This window comes from Cebus imitator, unplaced genomic scaffold (assembly GCF_001604975.1).
Source record: "Cebus imitator isolate Cc_AM_T3 unplaced genomic scaffold, Cebus_imitator-1.0 Scaffold194, whole genome shotgun sequence".
NCBI lineage: Eukaryota > Metazoa > Chordata > Mammalia > Primates > Cebidae > Cebus > Cebus imitator.
This window is the reverse complement of record NW_016107509.1, coordinates 2573727-2594556: the sequence shown is the minus strand read 5'-3', so window position 1 is coordinate 2594556 and position 20830 is coordinate 2573727.

The following is a 20830-nucleotide window of genomic DNA, read 5'->3' as shown; positions in this document are numbered from 1 at the left end:
CAATAAAGCAGAAGAAAGGATATCAGAGATTGAAGATGAACTCAATGAAATAAAAACAGAAGGCAAGATTAGGGAAAAAAAGAGTAAAAAGAAATGAACAAAGCCTCCAAGAAATATGGGATTATGTAAAAAGACTTAATCTAGGCTTGATTGGCGTACCTGAATATGATGGGGAGAATGAATCCAAGCTGGAAAACATGCTCCAGGATATTATCCAGGAGAATTTCCCAAGCCTAGCAAGGCAGTCCAACATTCCAATTCAAGAAATATGGATAACTCCGCAAAGATATTCCTCAAGAAGAGCAACCCCAAGGCACATATCATCAGATTCACCAGGGTTGGAATGAAGGAAAAAATGCTAAGGGCAGCCAGAGAGAAAGGTCAGGTCACCCACAGAGGGAAGCCAATCAGACTCAGTGGCTTTACTGGCAGAAACCCTACAAGCCAGGAGAGAGTGGGGGGCCAACATTCAACATCCTTAAAAAAAAGAACTTTCAACCCAGAATCTCATATTCAGCCAAACTAAGCTTCTTAAGTGAAGGAGAAATACAATCCTTTAAGGACAAGCAATTACTGAGAGATTTCAACACCAGCAGACCTGCCCTACAAGAGCTCCTGAAAGAAACACTAAGCAAAGAAAGGAATAAGCAACAGTCACTGCAAAAGCTAACCAGTTGGCAAAGACCAAAAATGCAATGAAGAAAATGAGTCAACTAATGGGAAAGAAAACCAGCCAGTAACAAAATGGCAGGATCAAATTCACACACAACAATATTAACATTGAATGTAAATGGCTAAATGCCCCAATCAAAAGACACAGACTGGCAAACTGGATAATAAGTCAAGACCCATCAGTGTGCTGTATTCAGGAAACCCAACTCACATAAAAAGACACACATAGACTTAATATAAAGGGATGGAAGAAGATTTACCAAGCAAATGGAGAAAAAAAAAAGCAGGGGTTGCAATCTTAATCTCTGATAAAATGGACTTTGAACCAACAAAGACCAAAAGAGACAAAGAAGGATACTACATAATGGTAAAAGGATCAATCTAAAAAGAAGAGCTAACTATCCTAAATCTATGTGCACCCAACACAGGAGCACCCAGATACATAAAGCAAGTTCTTAATGACCTAAAAGGAGACTTAGACTCCCACACTATAATAGTGTGGGAGACCAACACTCCAGTTTCAATATTAGACAAATCAACAAGGCAGAAAATTAACAAGGACATCCAGGACATGAATGCAGAGCTGGACCAAGTGGACCTAATAGACATATACAGAATGCTCCACCCCCGAAATCCACAGAATATACATTTTTCTCAGCACCACATTGCACTTACTCGAAAACTGACCACATCATTGGAAGCAAATCACCCCTGAGCAAATGCAAAAGAATGGAAATCATAACAAACAGTCTATCAGACAACAGCACGATCAGACTAGAACTCAATTTAAGAATCACACTCAAACCTGCACAACCACTTAGAAACTGAACAACTTGCTTCTGAGTGTCAACTGGATAAAGAATGAAATGAAGGCAGATATAAAGATATTCTTCCAAGCCAATCAGAATGAAGACACGACTTACCAGAATCTCTGGGACACCTTTAAAGCAGTGTCAAGAGAGAAATTTATAGCAATAAATGCATGAGAAACAAGGAAAGATCTAAAATTGACACCCTATCATCAAAATTGAAAGAGCTAGAGGAGCAAGATCAAAAAAACTCAAAACCTAGCAGAAAACAATAAATAAGATAAGAGCAGAACAGAAGGAGATAGACACACAAAAAACTCTTCAAAAAAAAAAAATCAATAAATCCAGGAGCTGGCTTTTTGAAAAGATCAACAAAATAGACCACTAGCCAGATTAATAAAAAGGGAGAAGAATCAAATAGATACAATAAAAAACGATAAAGGAGATATCACCACTGATCCCATAGATACACCAACTACCATCAGAGATTACTGCAAATAGCTCTATGCACATAATCCAGTAAACCTAGAAGAAATGGATAAATTCCTAGACACTGGTACTCTACCAAAACTGAACCAGGAAGAAGTTGAAACTCTGAGTAGACTAATAACAGGGGCTGAAGTAGAGGCAGAAATCAATAGCCTACCAACCAAAAAAAGTCCAGGTCCAGACGGGTTCACAGCCAAATTCTACCAGATGTACAAAGAGGAGCTGGTTCCGTTCCTTCTGAAACTGTACAAAACAATACAAAAGGAAGGAATCCTCCCTAACTCATTTTATGAGACCACCATCATCCTGATACCAAAACCAGGCAGAGACTCAATGAAAAAGGCAAACTTCAGGCCAATATCTATGATGAACATCAACACAAAAATCTTCAATAAAATACTGGCCAACAGATTGCAGCAGCACATCAAGAAACTTATCCACCATAATCAAGTAGGCTTCATCCCAGGGATGCAAAGCTGGGATTTTCAACATATGCAAATCCATAAACATAATCCATCACATAAACAGAACCAAAGTAAAAAAAAAACACGATTATCTCAATAGATGCAGAGAATGCCTTTGACAAAATTCAACAGCTCTTTATGATAAAAACTTTCCAAAACTTGGTATTGATGGAACATATATCAAAATAATGTAAGCTATTTATGATAAACCCACAGCCAATATCATACTGAATGGGCAAAAACTTGAAGCATTCCCTTTAAAATCTGGCACTAGACAAGGATGCCCTCTCTCACCACTCCTATTCAATACAGTATTGGAAGTTCTAGCCAGAGCAATCAGGCAAGAAAAAGAAATAAAGCGTATTCAATTAGGAAAGGAGGGAGTCAAACAGTCTCTATTTGCAGATGACATGATTTTATATATCTAGAAGACCCCATCGTCTCAGCCCAAAATCTTCTCAAACTGATAAGCAACTTAAGCAAAGTCTTGGTATATAAAATCAATGTGCAGAAATCACAAGCATTCCTATACACCAATAACAGACTAAAAGAGAGCCAAATCAAGAGTGAACTCCCATTCACAGCTGCTACAAAGAGAATAAAATATCTAGGAATACAACTAACAAAGGATGTAAAGGACCTCCTCAAGGACAACTACAAACCACTGCTCAATGAAATAAGAAAGGACACAAACAGATGGAAAAACATTCCATGCCCATGGTTAGAAATAATCAATATCGTGAAAATGGCCATACTGCCCAAAGTAATTTGCAAATTCACTGCTATTCCCATCAAGCTACCAATGACCTTCTTCACAGAACTGGAATAAACCACTTTAAACTTCATATGGAATCACAAGAGAGCCCGCATAGCCAAGACAATCCTAAGCAAAAAGAACAAAGCTGGAGGCATCATACTGCCACACTTCAAACTATACTACAAGGCTACAGTAATCAAAAGAGCATGATATTGGTACCAAAACAGAGATATAAACCAATGGTACACAACAGAGCCCCGGAAGCAACACCACACATCTACAATAATCTGATCTTTGACAAACCTGACAAAAACAAGCAATGGTGAAAAGAATCCATGTTTAATAAATGGTGCTGAGAAAACTGGCTAGCAATGTGCAGAAAGCAGAAACTGGATCCCTTCCTGTCACCCTACACTAAAATTAACTCCAGAAGGATTAAAGATTTAAACATAAAATCTAACACCATAAAAACACTAGAAGAAAATGTAGGCAAAACCATCCAGGACATAGGCATAGACAAGCACTTCGTGACTAAAACACCAAAAGCAATAGCAATAAAAGCCAAGATAGACAAATGGGATCTAATTAAAATTCAGAGCTTCTGTACAGCAAAAGAAACCATCATTAGAGTGAACTGGCAACCAACAGAATGGGAAACAAATTTTGCAATCTACCCATCTGACAAAGAGCTAATATCCACAATCTACAAAAAACTAAAACAGATATACAAGAAAAAAACAAACTACCCCATTCAAAAGTGGACAAAAGATATGAACAGACACTTTTCAAAAGAAGACATATATCAGGCCAACAAACTATGAAAAAACGCTCATCATCACTGGTCATTAGAGACATGCAAATCAAAACCACATTGAGATACCATCTCACGCCTGTTAGAATGGAAATCAGTAAAAAACCTGGAGACAACAGATGCTGGAGAGGATGTGGAGAAATAGGAACACTATCACACAGTTGGTGGGAGTGTAAATTAGTTCAACCATTGTGGAAGACAGTGTGGTGATTTCTGAAGGATTTAGAAACAGAAATTCCATTTGACCCAGCAATCCCCTTACTGGGTATATAACCAAAGAACTATAAATTGTTCTACTATAAAGACACATACACACATGTGTTTATTGCAACCCTGTGTACAATAGCAAAGACCTGGAACCAACCCAAATGCCCATCAATGATAGACTGGACAAAGAAAATGTGGTACAGATACACCATGGAATACTACGCAGCAATAAAAAAAACAATGAGTTCATGTCCTTTGTAGTGACTTGGATAAATCTGGAAACCATCGTTCTCAGCAAACTGACACAAGAACAGAAAACCAAATACCACATGTTCTCACTCACAGGTGGGTGCTGAACAATGAGAAAACGTGGACTCAGGGAGAGGAGCATCACACACTGGGGACAGGTCGGGGGGATAGGGAAGAGACAGCAGCTGGGGGTAGGAGAGAGACACCAGGGAGTGGGGAGGGTGGGGAGGGGTAACATGGGGAGAAATGCCAGATATGGTATGCACCTAAAGTAAAATGTTTTTAAAAAATGAAATTTTTAGAGACGCTTTTTAAATATACAGGTGTGAAATAAGCTATCTGGGATTTCCTTTAAAATAATTCATTAAATCCAAAATTAGATCAAGGATGACAAAATCTTCAAAATTATTGAGTATATATATGTAAGTTTATGGAGGTTCATTATTACTTTTTGGTTTTATGTGTTTTTTAAATATTTAAAATTATTTTATTTAACAATAGAAGAATAAGTCATGGGTTTAAGGGAAGTGATGGTTTCAAAGAGTTGCTGGGGAAAATGGGAGTTGGTTTGACCAAAAACAAATAAAAGATTTGGATGATGACACAAAGGTACCCATTTGGGTTTGGGTCTGGACTTGGTGGGTCCAGCCTGCATTGATGTAGAAATTGAATGATAGATAGTAGTGAGGAAGGAGACTGGCAGGACTTGTTTCCCAGTCACAACCCTGCTGACTGAAACAAGATCTGGTCCAGACAGGATGAAACAAAGAAACCAGCAAGAACCAGCAGATGGCAATGAATGTGATCCCTAGCTGCCCTCATTGCTCATTAGCATAATATACTCCCACCAGTGCCATGACACTTCACAAATGCCATGGCAATGACCCAGAAGTTGCCACCCCTTTCCAAGTCAACAACCTGGAAGTTATGTTCCTTTCCTATAAAGTTCTAAATAACCCACCCCTCAATTTCCATTGACCCACCCCTTAATTTACATGTAATCAAAAGTGGGTTCCTGAGCATAAATAAAGTTGCCAAGAGCCGCCTACTCTGGGCACATATGCCTATGAGTTAGTCCTGCTCTGCAAGAAGCAATATTTTTCAACAGAAGATTGTCTAACAGCAACAGCTGGTCTTTGAATTCTTTCCTGGATAAAGCCAAGAGCCCTCTCAGGTTAAGCACCCAATTTAGGATTTAACTGTCCTGCATCAGTAGCATGAATTGAGAGTCAAGGTTTTCACAATCTGATCACATATGGATCAAGCCAAACCTTAAGAACAACTAATAGAAAATCTAAGTAGGCTCATCAATAGTGGAGAAAAAGGAAGTCAGGCACAGTGTGGAGGCGAGCACAGTAAGCAGCTGAGCATACCTAGCCAAAAGTGGGACTGAACTCCTAAACTTGCACCATTCTCTGCACGGATCCTGCTCTCAGGCCTTCCTTCTTAACTCTGGATAACATTGCTTGCTCCCCTTTCTGGTCTCTTAAACAATAGCCATGTATATTGTGTTGTATGTAATTAGTCATGACACTGGCTGACATTTATCTGATGGTTGCTATGTAGCAATGTATTCATGACTGCAAAGGTTTATGTCCTTGAATCTTCATAACAAACCTGGGAGTCTCAGAAAATATTAGGTTAAAGTGAGGGAACTGAAATTTAAGCTCAGGATATCTGACTCTGAGGCTCAAACTCCTAACCAAGAAACCGCTCTGTAATTACTGCTTGTGAGATCCAACCTCTCTCTGATTTTCTCTCCTTCAAGAAGGCATTTCAGCATGCAGACAAGTAATACTTTTAGGAATTACATTTACTTCATTCTAATTCATAGGAAAAACAAATAATTCACAAATTTTAGATCTTCAATTATTATTACTAAAAAATTACTTGCAACAAATCTCACAACTTATTATGACACAACTGTGTAATACTGTGGTTGAGAACTGCATCCCTGATATGTTTATTCTCCAAAACACATTTTTTAAAATTTTCTACACTTAATTAAGCACTTTAATTTTCTAGCTTATTTCTTTCATGAATCCCTGATATCACCAGTAAATTATGGCATCTTTGAGAGAAACAAATCAAGTCCTGTAATTTTTTTAACTCTCCGAAATATCCAGAATATGTCAGGCACATAAAAACAATTAATAACCATACTCTAAATAGAATTGAATTATCAATGAAATAATAGTAATATTAGGGTAAGTCTTTCCTATTTATAAAACATTTCCAACAGGTCATCAGGCTTCTTCTAAAAGTATGCAGAAAGGAATCAGAGGTCCCAGTTCAAGAGGTGAATTCACTGTGATGGAGCTAGCTTCTCTACCCTATGTCTCCTCAGACAGGATATGGATGGCAAAGTTTTCTAGAATTGCGGTTTAAAATTAGAAGCATCTAATGAAATAGCTAGATTTATTCTGTTTTACTAGACACCCTGGAGCATTCTAACAGGGTGCCTGTGTTTGCTTAAAAAGATTTTATCACATCACCCAGACCTAACTCTATTAACATGTAAATGAAATTGATTCTGTACATTGAGAACACAATGCTTACCTTGCAATATAAGACAATTTTTAATAAAGAAAAGGATAACTGATGCAAATTTCACAGTATGGATTTCCAAGATGAAAATAAAGTAACTTATCTATCAAGCTGGACAAAGTTTAAAAGGCTTGAGCAGGAACAAGATCACTCAAGGTTAAGTGTGGTATGATTAAGGATACTCTGTAAGCTTAAACAATAAGGAGAAAAGAAGGCATTGGTATACGCTATATCTAAAATAATTTTCAAAAAGAAGGATTCACGTTCTTGTCTTTTAGATCTAAGAAGTTGCACTGCCTTTCCTTTTTCATGCCTCCTAGCAGGGAAGTTAAGAGCATGAGATTAGGAGCCAGACAGACCTGGCTGTGGGTGGGATTCAGTAAATGTTAGCTACCATTCTTATTGTAGGGAGGAGAAATTCTCAGTGCCCTCCCCTCACCCTGTTTCCCAGTGATGAAGTTACTGCAGGGGATATACTGATTCATGGCTTCCTAATGGGTGGGAATCAGTAAATGTTAACTACCATTCTTATTGTAGGGAGGAGAAATTCTCAGTGCCCTTCCCTCACCCTGTTTCCCAGTGTTGAAGTTACTGCAGGGGGTATACTGAGTCATGGCTTCCTAATGGGTGGGAATCACTCTGTGGTCTGTGACCTCTCTTCCCTGGTATGCATGTTGGTGGGTGAATACACTGCCCAGAGAGCTGGCTCTGCCTGCTCGCTGCAGGGTAGATGCAGTTGAGTCTAGAGCCCCTTCTACAAACTAGCTAGTTCTCCTACTTCTCTACTTCCTACATACCTCTAATCAGATTTCATACCCCAAGTTCTGAAGGAAGGCGGTACTCATTAGGCTTCAAGCTCAGGACCCAAACCGGGAAAAAAAGGAACGGATATAGAACAGCATTTGTGTTGCTGGGTCACTGGTCATACCATTTAATAGCATTAGAATCCTACTGTGACCCCAATTCATTACTGTTGTTATTTTTAGTTTATTGTTATTGACTTTGAAGGAAGGGAGCTCAATTGTATGGTACTACAAAGTTTTCCATCATCCTAGGCATAAGTGAAGATGTTCGCCTGTGCTTGAGGTCTTGTCTTACCCACAAGTCTTAACTTGTGGCTCATCTTTTCTATTATTTCACATGTTCTCTGTTGAATATCAGGCATCATACTAGACACTTTTATACATTCCTTCTTTTTATCTTAATATTAGTCTTTAATATTCATACTGAAATTAATTATCTCCATTTTATATAAGAGAAAATGAACAATCAGAGAGATTAAGTAATTTGTCCAGATCACACAGGTCATAAGTGGGAGACACAGATCTGAAATCCAGATCTGTTTGATACCAATGAGTATACTTCCTGCTAATGTTAGCCTACTTTACCATTCCCACCACAAACCCTTTAAGTTGCATGAATTTGGTAAAAATAGGATCAAGGTCACGGGTCCAATCTCCACATGTACTTAAAGCTCCCTTGTCTGTTCATTTAATTCTCTTGTTAAATCCACAGCCAGGGCATAGCTATTAAAAAGGTTTCTTTTAATAAAGCAACCCCACCTCATTAAAAAATTTTCTCTGATATGAATCATTTCCTCATGGCTAAACATATATCGGATAGCTGAGGAAGCAATCATTTCTGTCTAAAAATCAGAACTTCTGAACTTTCAGAGCAGGCCCCAATTGGGGCATTTGTCATCCAACTTCCCCCTCTTGTCACTTGGTGTTTATTACTAACCCTTGTGAAAACACGTTTCGGGTTTAGAAGAAATACAGCTCTCTAATAGCTGAGATCCTGGGCTTGCTGAGAGTTGGCAGTGTCTAACCCTCGGGCATCTATTTTTCTTTTTTCTGTTTCACAGAAAGGAAGAAAAATGCACTCAGATACCTTAGTGTGATAATTACAAAAGGCTTCTTTTACCTTTGGCAATTTTTCCAGTGTTCAGAAAGAGCATCTGTTGTTTGTGGTGTAGTAATACCTCTAACCCTCTCTGGCATGTTGAGAAAGCCAGAAGTGAAAATACAAGCTGTGGCTAAGCAGAAGGAAGAATGGTCTACTTTGGGAGAGAGAGAAATGATAGGACACCAGATGTTGTGAATCTCTTTGGTGCAGTCTTGCGGTCTGAAAGGATCAAAGCTGGGCCTTCACTTCAAAGAATAGCACCCAGCTATCAAGTATGACTCCATTTTGCTAGGACATTTCTTTAACAATTCCCTTCAACCACCATTGTAAACTGTCATCTTCTGACCTCAGTTCTCTCGGTTGAATACAAATCTCAGAAGGAAATCCCAAAGACTATTCAAGCTTTTGTTAGCTAGTAGGGATTCTTTGTAACCACAATGATTTCATTATAAACATTGTTATGAGTTCTTTAAAGAGAAAAGCAGAATTCCTAGAGAAGTCGCTATCCATATAGAACACACATCTAGTCTTCTCTGAAATCAATTGAGCAGTGGGCTGCATGTATTTTCCAGGGAATTAAATCATCACCCAGAGCAAAAAAAAAGACACCAAGTTGTTAGATGAGTTCAGTGAACATGCAAGAAACATTACCCCAGGCAACACTAGGCATCTTCCTGTCAGTCAGAAGATGGAGAAAAAGTGTTTTGAAAAAGCATCTTTGACCTGACCATAGGTCACAGCCCCATTGCCCAGAAGGCCCTTCTCTTCCTTCTTTCCCAGGCTACCTTTCCTCATCCACTAAGACTCAGCAAAGGCCTCATTTCCAAGGCTATGTGGGACGCCACCCTTCTGTGTCCTTATGCAGCACTGTGCTTTCCTTGAATACAACACCACACCATGCTTTGATCACCAACCCATCTGTGCCTTCTGCCTCTCCTACTAAATACAAGGGTGGGGCCGGGAAGAAATTGTGGCATTTTTGTCTGTGTCAGAAGTGCCAAGGTGAAAGCCTGGAATAAATGGATTAATTAAATGGATGGAATTGATCAACAAATGAGTGAACAAGTGAATGAGCAAGGAAGTAACACAGCCTTGGGATACAGGTTTGGAAGTCTGCTCTGGTCTCCATCAGCCCAAATACCGATGGGACTATTTACAGCAGGAACAGTCACCCGAGATGATCATTTCCACTTTTAACTTTCACTATATAAGAATATAAATCCCACCTTTCTTCCCCAAATTCCAATATACCTGCCCACCATACTCCCAACACATCAGTGTAACCTCTTCTTCTTCCTCACTGAAATGCACTTAGACACAGGCTCTATTCCTGTGACACATGGTCTACCCATAGCAAGTTGCTCTGAAAAGTTACACTTCCCTCTGGGAAAATCTCACCTGACATCACAAGTTCCCAGGCTTTACCTAGCAGGACCCAAAGAATCAGACTATCCAAAAAAATCTTCAACTTCAGAAACCAGGAAATATAAGGCAAAAGGAATGAGGAATAGAAATACCTAAAATAATGAGAAGTCCAGAAGCAATCCTCATGCCCCCAGAACAGAATATACCACTGGACTGAAGCCACAAGTGGTGAAAAACATGTTCTGGGATAAACTGCACTATTCCATGGCTTTAGAACTTGAACCCCCAATCTTATTTGCAACTATTTGCATATTTTGGTGTGCTATTTGCCTAATGCACTAAGAAATCTTCATCATTTTTTGTTTCTCCCAAAGGTCCTTATGGTACGTTTTTACTCCAACTACATAGACTGCCAGGGAGATACAGGGGGAAGGAAGGAAGAAAGATGTGTAACTACTACCATTGACTGAGAGCCTGGGGGAGCATAATTGCTCTGTTAAAAGATGTGAAGATGCCTCCAACCCAGAGGTCACCAACAAACAATTTAAACCTTCAACCCAAATCCTAATAAACCAGATGTCAAATTGCTAGTCTGAGCCTGGCCACAAAGAGAAAGGATACCTTAAATGAAGAGGCCCAGAATAAGCATTGCTAATCATGCAGCAATTGAGGGGTTTTACATCGTTACTGTCTTTGCCAATATACTGAGGACTCAGGAAATTGTGTCAAGATAATCTCAGTCTGTGTATTTTAGCCACATAAGCCATTCAAACCACTAAGATGTAGAATAGGAGACAGGAGAGACTTTTCAATCTGACCAAATGAGGTTAAGAGGATTCATTTGACCCATATCCACCAAAGGAGATTGCATTCAGTAAAAGCTGGCTTTCCATACATTTTACATTTTCAGTGCCTCTGAGCAATTTTTACAGGTACACATTAATAAGTAAAAGGCACCAAGATCAGAAGTGAAAAGGAAGCAGATTCAGAAAGTATTATTCCACTTTGGAGTTATTACATTTTAGTGGAAGCTTTTTGTTTTTTTTGTTTTTTTGGTTTTTTTTTAACTGCAGTACTTGAGGCAAGTCCACACAGAGCATGGTAATATTCTCAAATCACACAGCAGAGATTTCAGAAAATAGCCCTTGTGTTCAAATAAAGTCATTACCATATCCTAAGGCAGTATAAAAACATGCAATACAGTAATGCAATGATATTACAACAAACCGGGTCATTGCAATCACTCACCCAATGCTCAGATGAAAAGACCATTATCATCAGGATGCTGGGGAAGAGATGGAATCAATTTCCCAGGATTCAATCCATGAGCACAGAGTGTGTTGAGCAGAGAAAAACTTTCCAGGCCCTGGTGGGATGATTAACCTGTGCCGTGGGGATTTTGGTCTTCCCTCTCCTGTCTAAAAACTGAGAGGCAACAGAAATAAACCACGGGACCTCACCTTGCACTATGCCCAGAAGCGATTCCAGTGCCTGTCTTCTGCATTTGATTTCTGACATGTGGGCACTGCCTCTGCTTTGCTGACTGCCAACAAAGTGGTTATCTGCACATTTATTGAGGTATAGTTTCAAGGCAGAGCTCAGTTATTATGAAGCTCATTTTATTCACCTTTCCAAATATTAACATAAAGAACATTAATATAAAGTCCATATATTCCCCTCTCCTTGCTTACTTCTATTTCAATTTTCTGAAGATGTTCTGTACATGTAGATGGGGGATGGTGAAATGTGTTCTGGGGATCAATAACGTAGGGATGTGGGAAGTTGGTAGGAACTATAAAATGGGGTTCAAATAGAAACTTCACAACCACGTGGTTTGCTTTTTGTTTTGTTTTGTTTGAAATGGAGTCTTGCTCCATCACCCAGCCTGGAATGCAGCGGCATGATCTTGGTTCACTGCAACCTCTGTCTCCTGGATTCAAGCCATTCTCCCACTTCAGCCTCCCGAGTAGCTGGGATTACCCGCACATGCCACCACACATGGCTAATTTTTGTATTTTTAGTAGAGATGGGGTTTTAGCATGTTGGCCAGGCTGATCTTTAACTTCTGACTTCAAATGATTTGCCCACCTTGGCCTCCCAAAGTACTGGGATTACAGGTGTGACCCACTGCACCCTGTCAAAACTTCACAACCATGTGGGTTTTTAAAAAAATCCTATTTTTATGCATTTAGAACTTTCTTACCAAGAGAGACTGGTCAATGGATGCAAACACAGTTAGATAGAATGAAGATATACTAATGTTCAATAGTAGAGTAGGGTAATTATAGTTAACAACAATATATTGTATATTTCAAAATAGCTAGAAGACAGGACTGGAAATGTTCCCAACACATAGAAATGATACTCGAGGTAATGGATTCCCCAAATACCCTGACTTGATTATTATACATTCTATCCACGTAACAAAACATCACATGTTCACCATAAAAAAAGTGCAAATGAAAAAAAGAACTTTCTTAACAACAGTTCCAGTTAACATAGATACAACTCATCCTTCTCTTCCAGACACCTATGTTCTTATTCAAACCAGTACATTAGGAAACAGAAGATACACCAATATCAGGGGTTATCAGCAGGAGATGAGCAGAACCTCCAAAGCTCCTGACCACATTGGGTGACTATTTTCCATGTCCCACTCAGGCCTGAGAAACCCTCATTCACTAAAGGACATATGAGACTGAGTTGAATGCTGGAACGCATTTTATCCAGTTTATTCATTTACAATTAGAAATATTAGCCAACACCAACCAGAACATTCATGTTAGCTGCAACTGCTTGGAGCTACCTTACATATACCCCACATACTAAAAATAGCTCTTTTCCTTATGATGATGAAGTTACTCATTTTTGTTTTACCCTTGTCTTTCATGATTTTTTTAAGATGGAGTCGCACTCTGTTACCAGGCTGGAGTGTAGTGGCGTGATCTCAGCTCACTGCAACCTCCGCCTCCCATGTTCAAGAAATTCTCTGTCTCAGCTTCCAGAATAGGTGAGATTACAGGTGCCCACGACCACGCCCGGCTTTTTGTTTGTTTTTCATATTTTTAGTAGAGACGGGGTTTCACCAACTTGGACAAGCTGGTCTGACCTCATGATCCAACCATCTCAGCCTCCCAAAGTGCTGGGAGTACAGGCGTTAGCCACTGCACCGGCCAAGGATTATTATTAAAACACAATTCTGAGGGCATTAACAGTATTCTATAAGCACATAAGTACTGAATACTTATTGCAAGAGCCTTATTGAATGGGAAGAGATACAACAAGTTATCTAACTTTCCTAATCTAGTAGTTTTTTTTTTTTCTTCTGAAAAGAAAACAAAGGTTGTTCAGAAAAGCTTATTTTTATCACAGAATCAAACACAGTTAAAGTAGAAGAGATTCCGTATGCAGGCCATGTCCTTTTCTCATTGATTCATTTACTAAACATTACTGAGCACCTAATATGTGTAAGGCATGATTTAGACACTTTGAACATAGTAGTGAAGAAAACAGACAAGGATACCTGCTCTAATAGAGTTTTTATTCTGCCAGGGAAAGACATAAAATAAATGTAATAAACAAATTAACTGTATAGAATGCTAGAAAGTAACCAGGGCTTTGGGGTGAAAACGTGGGACCAAGTGAAAGCAATGGCAAGCATGTAAGCAGGGGGTAGGTACAATTTTGAATCAAATAGTTAAGAAACACCTCACTGCAAAGGAAAGCTTAAAGAAGATGAAGAAATTAACATTCTAGCGTCCAGAGAACAACCTGTTGGAAGAGCATTTCAGGCAGAAGGAGCAGACGATACAAAGAGCCTGAGACAGGAGTGATCCAGAATGTTCATAGAACATTGAGAAAGTCAATATGGCTGGAGCCCAGTGAGAAATGTAGAGAGTAGGAGACAAGTGCAGAGGAATAATAGCCAGGTCACTTAGAGGGGCCCCACAAGCCATTATAGAGATATTGGCTTCTGCTGAGAGTGAAATGGGGTGTCACGAGTTTCAAGCGGGAAAGCATGACAACTGAATTTCTTCCACTATAATAAAATAACTCTGGCTTCTCTACTGAGAAGAGACTGTGGAAGTGGAAATACCAGTGAGGAAACCATTGCAGGAATCCAAATTCAAGAAAAGGAGATTGATCAGAGTATTAGGGAAGTAGTGAGGATAGTGGGATTCTAAATTCATATTGAGGAAAGACTCAATAAAAGTAGCTGATGGATGAATGTAAGAAGAGAAAGTCTAGGAGGCTTCCAAGGCTCCGGACTTGAGCAACTTTGAGAAAGGAGTTACCTTTGATGCCTCTTTTTCAAGAGGTTCTTCAGTCCTCAAACGTAAGATGCAACTAGGAAATATTCTCTCTTACTTGAACCTTTCTGTTGGGGAATTAGGATAAGGCAGAATAGAAAGGAGGAGGGGGATGTATAGTTCCTCTGCTCCAAGCAGAATTTGTTTCTTAACCGCTGATTATAGGCTCTCTGAACTTGCAGTCTTCCAGGAAATGGTCATCCTCTGCCAACAACAATGAAATGGTGGATTTTCTGCTTCACAAAGTCTCTGGCCCTTGTTTCACAAACACTCACACTTTAGGGTTGGATGATGCCCCCTCCAAGCTTGGCGGTGTTTGCTGTCTACCTGGACAATGCTCTGAAATGTGAAGTCAGTCAACTGTACTGTCTCCTCACCCCTGGCAAGGGTTTAGTGACAGTTCCAAATGGTTTGGAGTTCTTCTACTTTTTTTTTTTTTCCACATTATGCCAATGAAGCCTAGGGAACAGAAGGCTATTCCAGTTGTCACTGCAGCCTGAGCCTACATGAAAGCTTTCCTAGAAATGAGTTTTAGAGGCTCTCATGAACTACCTACCTCCTTCTAATCATAGCCTTTATCACAGTGGCTGTGATTTAGGCAAGGAGCACTTTGTTTAAACAAAGTCATAGGAAGTGGCCCAATATGCAAAGCAGAGCGGCTCTGCCTGAAGCACAGGTCCCATCTCCTTGCCTCCCACCCCTCACCATCCTTCCCCACTCACTAGGTCCAATGAAATGTCCTCTAAGTAGGTACTAAGGAAAAGTTATGGTTCTGTGGAACAGGATTTGAAAAGCAATGCACTGTGGCTTTCTGTAAGAACAACAGCACACACAGGTAGCCACAGTTCATTCCCCTACCATTGTGTCAGGACTGAGACACTGAACTTGAAGTCTACAGTTTGTCAAGTTTCTGAATAACTGCTAAGTGTACCCATGCTCTCCATCACAGCATTACCAGCATTGTCTGCCAGAGCAGATGGACAGATTCCAGCAAACAGCCATGTAAACTGTCTCACAGCACCCCTCTTCTATGTCGTTCCAAAGCATGCCTCTCAGGGGAGCATGTTTCAGCCAAAGTTTAAAGGTTTCCTTTTTTAAGACAACAAAAGAGAACTCCAAGAAACGCTGTGCTTTCTGACCTACAGGAGGCTCATCGAATTTCCTGACCATTTTCTTCACTATAAAAATGTATTTCTCTGATGGTGTGCCAAGGCTTGGGACTGTAGGAATGATACCTGGTGGCCACGGAGACTAGCCAGGGGTGATAGAGTTGTCGTTTTGACTTCTCAGTGCCCAAAGCACCGGACTCAAAATCAACCTCTCAGAATCTCCTTTCTTGGCAACTTCTTTAAAGACTGCTCGACCCCACTAAACCTAGAAAAAGGCTTTAATTTGAATCCTTTTCACTTCTGAGCTGCTTCATGTAACTGATGAAAGCCAAGAGCCCTCTTTCCACTTCTGTGCCATTCTGTGCCAACTGAGCCCTAAAGCATATTGTCCCATGCTCACAGACTCACTCAGACTGTCACAGAAACTATTTCTTCAGCTTCTGACTCTAACTTATCTTGCTATCAGGGCTCAAAATTGATCTTACTCTAACCTCTCTTGCTATAAGTGTTCAAAATTGATCCAAATTATCTACCATTTTACTATCTTAAGATTTTCTTATGTCCCTTACCTTGTGCCTTTACAGAAATGTCCTTTCTCTCTTACCTGAAAAGTGGAGGAAAAGGTTCTCATGAATGTCATTTCATGAAAGTAGACCCAAGGGAAGACAGGCTTGGCAGCCAGGACCCCAGGCCAACCTGTGCTTAGGCTCAAGGTTTGAGTGGCCCTTAGCTGAGCCTAACACAGGTTAGTCTGGGGGCCTGGCAGCCAAGGATGCACAAAGATGAGGAAAGTGACTCCCATCCCATCACCAAGAGGCTTGCCCAAGATCACAAACGTCATTAACAACAAAGCTGACATTAGAACTTATGTCCCGCCGGGCGCGGTGGCTCAAGCCTGTAATTCCAGCACTTTGGGAGGCCGAGGTGGGTGGATCACGAGGTCAAGAGATCAAGACCATCCTGGTCCACATGGTGAAACCCCGTCTCTACTGAAAATACAAAGAATTAGCTGGGCATGGTGGCGCGTGCCTGTAATTCCAGCTACTCAGAAGGCTGAAGCAGGAGAATTGCCTGAACCCAGGAGGCAGAGGTTGCGGTGAGCCGAGATCGCACCATTGCACTACAGCCTGGGTAACAAAAGCGAAACTCTGTCTCAAAAAAAAAGAACTTATGTCCCTTAATTCTCTATCTAAAGGGCACAAACTCTGAAAAAGGTGACAGATACTCTTTAAAGATCAAAATGTCTTATTAAAAAACTTAAGTATAATCCATAACAAATACTGTATTTATCAAAGGAAAAAAATACTTCTAGAGAGATTCTTTTTTTAGCCTCCTAGCGACTTTTATCCTTTATTATGAATTTGCTCAAATACATGTCCCAACAGCTGAAATGTATTAGCCATAAAAGTAGGAGAGGAGTGGGCTGAGTGGCAGAATCCCTCCTAAGCCCTAAGCTGCACAGGAGAAGAGATGGATGGGCTGTGTGCACCTGTAGAGTAAAAATGAAAACATCACATTTACAAGGCTTATGTAACAGCTTCTCAGAGGTTAAAAACTGTTCCCCGTGGCATTTCCTGAACTCATATAGTCAGCTCAGCTACGGTGGCTGTGGTTTTCACTTATGAGGGCCCTCAGAAAGGACTCAGTTGTTATTGCCTGTACTTCAGAGCTAAATTATCTTGTAGTGCACACAAGTCAGCAAAGTTTTTTTTTTTTTTAACCAAATTGCAGACAATGATTTCCCACAGCAATAATTTTTCTGTGAGTTCCCCTGTCTGCATAGACAATGGCTTCCAGCTTCAACCCTGATGCATAAATATGGCAGTTACTATTACAATAGACCAGCTCTCTGGCTAGATGTCAGGAAGGCACTAATGTTGAGGATACTGTGCTGCACGGATGCAGGGAAGAAAAGTGACAGCTTGAAATTGCAGCAGAATACAAAGTGTGGTGAATCTGAATGGGTACAGGTCTTTTAATGGAGGGCATCCTACAGGTCTCTCTTTTTCCGTTTATTTCTTTGAGAAGGCATGGATGAGGAGGAGGCTAAAAGTGGAGGAAAAGTGGCATAAGACAAGGACAGGAAAAAGTAGACCCTGGATCTTTTGTTTTCTTTTCTATGGTCTTAGACCACAGAAGAACAAAAATCCTGGACTCAGAATGACAAAAATTATTTACCTTCATATTATGAAGGTAACCACATTACCTTAACCTGTGAGACACCTTTTATGCAAAGAGACTGGCTTTTATGCAAAGCCAGTATCAGATAACAATAATAATAACACAGTGCCACACTGTGATTTATTGTCAGATGCTCCACTCACTCTGATCCTTTGCCCTTTCCACATCCAAAAACATCAACTACATTTTTCTGTCTCTATGAAAGGAAAGTTCCTCATTATCTGAAATCTAAATAGACTCAGATAAGCACAGAACCCAAAAGGCATGTCCTCCACCCAACATCTCAATCAGGTTATATCTGCTTCTACTCACCACAGTGTCCTATACTCAGAGTAAGTGCTCAAGAAAAATTTCTTGAAAGGATCAATGAACCACACCTTTCTGTCTGTACTGCCTTCTTGAACTTGCTTCATCAGTGCCGGACGTTTTCTCCGACTCACCAAGGCCATTTTGGCAGTAGAGACTTAAGTGACTGCTGGAGCAGGACAAGCTTAGTCAAGAAGTCTGCACCATTGTTGTAGAAAACTGTTAGGGAGCTCCTTTCTGGGTAATTTTACGTTGTCAAACTGATATGTCAATGAGCCAAGTAAACTCACTGAGAAGGAAAACATCTCATATTTAGCAGTATTCAAAGCTGTACAGTAAGACACCAATGAATTTCTAGCTCGTTGCCTTAACCACTCAGCCACAGCTTACCGAGGCCATTTTGGATCCCACACTTGTCCCTCAAGGTGCAGCAAACACATTGGCAGACTCGGTATCACTTTAATATCCTAAAGGAACTTCAGCTCCAGCCACTATTCTGTCTATTTCGGGAAGTCTCTGCTGCTCACACCAGATCAAGATGACCTCCTCTCATCTTATCATTAGACCACTCAGTTGTGACTTATATGGCCTCACTATATTGTATAAATTTTCAGACATGTTTGCCAATTATATTATAAATATCTTGCAAGAATGGACTGCATTTTATATCTCCCTATATCCTACTCAATGTACAAACTATAGCAGAAAGACAGTAACTATTTATGGACATCAGTCAGTGAAAATGCATCTTATTTCAATATTTCTACTAGTTTTTAAATGCTGAATGGGACTTTCAGTTGTAACCAGCAGTATCTGATAAAGCCCTAAAAGAAAAAGGGTATTTTGCTCATCCTAAAAGCTGTGGGGTGTAGTTAAAATGATACTTGTGAAAAATATCACTAGTCAGTATGTAACATCATAAACCCAGGGCCTAAGATAAATCAGGTTACAGACAGGAAAAATGAACAAATATCAAAAATGTGGTCCTCAAAATGGATTTGATTTCTATCCAATCAAATGATCCATCAGGTTAAGGAACTATGGGTTTTTTTTTCTGTGTATGCTTTATTTTATGTATGTATTACACAGAGGATGCATTTATGTCTTTGTCTCTTTCATCCAAAGCTTCCAAAAGGTGGCATCATCATCATTATCATCAACATCAACAACAACAATAAATGTACCAAATTACTAATTGTTCCTGGTATGGACCTGGGAGAAGCAAAAAGAAAATGAGGCAACCCTGATTCCTGAGCCCTTGAGAAGCGACATAGATGGCCATGCTGATGGAAAGGTTCTTTATCGGGACTGACAATTAGCCAGATCTGAACTAAAACCTATCTGTGACTGAAACACACAGGACAGGGTTAGGAACGGTTGGTGGAAAAAGTACTGTTAGGAAATATGGGCTCTGATTCCAACTTTGCCCCTATCTACTTAAGGGACACTATACAAGTCATTTAGAAGCCCTGGCCTCATATTCTTAACTTTTGAAACATAAGAATTTCAACAATATAATCTGTTTCCTCCTATGTTACAGTTCTTCACCAGGTATCACTCCTGGGGCTACTGTTAACAGAAGAATGTAGTGATGAGAGTCCATAATAGTCGACATAATAGATGTCGACATATCTGGATTCAAATTCTGGCTCCATCAGTCACTAATTTGGGCAAATCATTAATCTCGAGAAGCCTCAGTCCACTAATATATAAATAAGTCCACTGATATGTTTTAGGGAGATTATGAATATTTTTTAAAATAGCCAAGTTACCTTACACATACTTGGCACTCAGTAAACATAAGAATTGTTGTGATGAGTTTTTCCTCTCATGTTGAATGCCTAAGGCAGACTCTTGGGATCCTTTAACAATGAACATGCAAAGTCTATTAGACTCAGAGAAGATTTGAAAGACTTTCAGATTCCTGGGTTTCTGACCCCTCAGTTAGAGGATCAAGAATTCCCCTGATGGCAGCTCAGGAGCAAAATGTGGGGAAAAGTTGTCACTACATTAAGCCCTCCCCAAATTTTCTTCAGATATTTAACATCAAGATCCAGACATGACTTGCCTTATACCAGTTTTTCCATGTGCCATGAATCAAGGAACACCAGAAAGTCCCAGCTTCCTAGAGTATCTTCCCAACAGTCTTTGCAGTGTTTGAACTTTCACTGTTGGAGATTTGCTTCTTAGATTAAGGCACAAAAAATTCTTTCCAGACTTCCACTTTTAAAATACAGTTTCTTTGAAAACCAAACACCACATGTCCTCAGTTGTAAGTGAGAGCTGGACAATAAGAACACATGGACACTGGGAGGGAAACAACACACACTGGGGCCTGTTGGGAGGTGGGGCTGGGACAAAGGGAGCATTAGGAAAAATAGATAATGGATGCTGGGCTCAGTATCTAGGTGATGGGTTGATAGGTGCAGCCAACCACCATGGCACACATTTACCTACGTAACAAACCTGCATATTTTGTACATGTAGCCTAGAATTTAAAATGAAAATTAAAAATTAAATAAAATACAGTTTATCTGGAGAGTGATAAGTGAGCAAGCTATTGGCAATGAAGCAGACAGGGGTCATGATAGGATAAGAAGACTCAGGGACAAAGAACAACGGGAGATGTAATGATAAACTTTTCTAACT